Below are 3,213 nucleotides of genomic sequence, written 5' to 3'. Positions count from 1 at the left end.
CGATAATAGGACATTTCCTGATGGAGCAGATGAACCCCACGTGAAGCAGAAGCCAACGAGACGGAGACCAGTGTGGAAGAAGATATGTCCCGTAAAATTAAGAGACTTTGTTGAATTTTAATTTTTGTTTGTAAATTCTATACATTTAATCAAGTTATTGTTAATTATCTATTGGTTTAATGTAAGTGGCTAGTGTTCGGGACGAACAATACTTAGGAAGGGGCAGTGTTACGACAGTAGAAATCACATAACTCTGGTAACACGTGATGAGTTTCTAGAAAGATCATGAAGGCCCTAGTGCATTCTATACGCCCTCTTTTTTAGTATATAAACCCGGCAAATAAAGCGAGATAAAAATTGCAGATAGGGAGATATAGCGACAGATACTCGAGTCAAGTCGTAAGTAAAGTGCGTGAATCGTTGTGAATTATAGCGTGTATTCAAATTAAAGTGACTGTGGAAATTAAGTGTATTGGAAAGTTGTATCGAGAAAGAATAAACTAGTTTTAATTAAGAAAGGACTTGTATCACTGAAGTTTCTCGGAAATAATTTTTACGTGAAATTAACAAACGACCAAAGACGTAACAAGAAACACATATAGACAACCAGGTTAGATAAAGTAAGTAAGTTAGTGAAAGTGAAGTTAGACTGTGTGTGTGAGTTTAGCCATGCGGCAATTTCTAAAGTGAGTTTCACAACTGCAATAACAGAGTGAGAGGAGAATGATATATCTTGTCAAAGAGTGTTCTAAAGTAATTGAACCTGTCTGTGTGGACTTTGACGAGAAAGAGACAATTGTTTAAAGCTTGGATACAACTGTGATAAACAATATTGTAACGAATTTTTGTACATACATTTGACTTGTTTGAATATATATTATTTTAAAACAAGTGGATTGTGTGCTGTCCATTTATTGTTGAGATTTATCATCAACAAGTCACATACACCGTTCAGCCGTCTGTTTCTTATATGTTTCCATATTTCTTGACCAATCAGCACCAAACTTGACACAGTGATATAGAATAACACGAGGAAGGTCATGAGAGGGGTTGGACCTCCCCATCTAATTTCATATTGAGAGAATTATCGAAAACAGTATATGTCTTTCATTTCAGTATTGGTACCTTTATGTATTTTCATTGCGCTTTTAATGTTTACTGTGTTAAAAAAATATGAGCACAATTTCCTATCCTTTGTTACAAACAAGTTTTTATTTCACCCGTCCAATGGATGGATTTAAGTTTTTAAATCTTACTCAAAGATGATTGTGCAGAGAATCTTTGAAAGACAAAATGATCCATTGTCCACATGTTGTTATATTGTTTACTTTGCACATGCAAACTTACCATATGTTTCCTACTCTCTTACTCTGATACAAAAAAAAAATCCAAATTTCTGTACAAATTGAGCAAGGGAGTCAATAACTTCATTTCGCCTTACTTACCCGAGGGACTTGGTCAGTAGGGTATCACACATGCTTTCTATTGTGAAAGATTGCTGTAAAATAGTGCCTACTGTAGAAAGTAATAGTTATATTTTCTACAGGCAAGTCTGATATGCACCAAGGATATAACAGCCCTTGTTTTGTAATACGCCTGCAACCAAAAAAAAAAAAAGACCTTCGTTGTTCTTTGAAAATTATGCCATATGTTTTCAGTCTGGAACATTGGAATTGAAAATAAAACAATTCACAGAAAACTACTTTGAAATATGACACACTCCAGTGAAAATGTCACAACATACTTGCCTTTACCATGATTTTGACGTATTGTATCCAGTCTCTCTCTCTCTATGGTTTGGACTCAGTCGAGGTTAAGAGAAATCAGGTTTTGCTCTGTAAAATTTTTCTGGCGAATCTCCAATTATTCTACTGCTCCTATCTGATTTCTCAAAAGTAAACCAGTGAATTTGAGAATACAACAAATCTTGTTTACAAGGCAGTCTTAGCACCACCTGTATTACACCTATTCATAATTTACATTGAAAAAAAAAGCCAGTCATTTTCCCAATTTTTATAATAGTTACGCTAACTTCTTTATGTTACAAAATATTCTTCCCAAATGTTGGTTGTATTACATTTCTTTTTTAACTCGTTCAATTACATAATTATTCTTATGAAATGTTCTTTGTTTGTTTCCTTTGTGTAGTTTAATGGCTTTTAGCTCTATATTTTTCAGTACACTGCTTCCATTGAACGGAGAAATAAATGTATTAAATAAAATAATAATTTATAAATTTCAATAATACTACCAGGCAGCAGTAAAAGCTCCAGAAGGATGAAGCAGTTCGGAATGCATATTAGTAATATATTCTGTAGTTAGGACGTGCATTAAATATAATTTTAGTCCACGCCTTCAAAGTGATTTAGAAGAGCGGGTTTATATAAGTTCTGAGACGTTAGTGTCTTTTCTTATGACTTTACTTTTACAGGCGAATATATATTTGGTTTGCATATTACCATTATTGGTATTAGTCTATATTATTATTAGTATATACAATTTACAAAGACTTATCCTGTTGACGTGGCTGCAGTTATAAATAAATATAAAGTATAAAGCTTATTAAAGGTAAATTTATATTTTATAATTGACTTGGGTAGATATTTCTTACACAGTGAGATTGAGGAATTTAGTTTTGTTGTAATACTAGTACTAGTATTACTGCATTTGTTACATGTAGAATTAAAGTGTCTGGATATGAAGTAGGAGAAAGATAAATATATCGTACCTTGTATTTTTATAACTCGCACGACTCAGATTCAATTTAATACCAGGCGTGATGGCCGAAGCACAGAAACGAAGTTTCAAATGAGCGTTCATCAGCTGTGTTTTGGAAGAAACATTTATTTTTCTTCCATTCATTTTTTGTAGGTCTGTCATATCATAAAACTAATTTTAGTTGAATGCATCACGTTATAGAATTAATTTAAAAATTATTCTTTTATGAAGATTTCTTTCTAATTTAAAAGTAGAATAATAGTGTCGTAGCATTAACTACAGCCTTAAGAATGTCTGATTTAGTGATTAACACATAACTATTAAAGAGCTAGACTTAGTATTTTAAATTACATTTAAAATGTAACAAAAACTTTTAAACAAATAATTTACAGAGTGAACTATTCAGTCAGAATAGGTTTCCTGTTCTGTTTTTCACATGTCAGAACCTGTAAAGTTTTCCCTTGTCAGAACCTGTAAATTGTAATGTTCTTCATA

General features: G+C 32.4%; 1 long non-coding RNA gene across 1 annotated transcript in view; it reads left to right on the top strand.

Annotated features, from left to right (window-relative positions):
* Nucleotides 1-2,293: 2,293 nt before the first annotated feature.
* The window catches only part of LOC111087972, a 5,424-nt gene continuing 4,504 nt past the window's right edge, over nt 2,294-3,213 (top strand). The window contains exon 1 of the long non-coding RNA XR_002612593.1: nt 2,294-2,397. This is a non-coding gene — a long non-coding RNA (uncharacterized LOC111087972). The remainder of the gene's footprint in view (nt 2,398-3,213) is intronic.

The sequence above is a fragment of the Limulus polyphemus genome, unplaced genomic scaffold, assembly GCF_000517525.1.
Source record: "Limulus polyphemus unplaced genomic scaffold, Limulus_polyphemus-2.1.2 Scaffold2924, whole genome shotgun sequence".
Classification (NCBI taxonomy): Eukaryota; Metazoa; Arthropoda; class Merostomata; order Xiphosura; family Limulidae; genus Limulus; species Limulus polyphemus.
The sequence above is the reverse complement of the archived record's forward strand: the minus strand, read 5'-3'. Positions and strand labels throughout refer to the sequence as shown.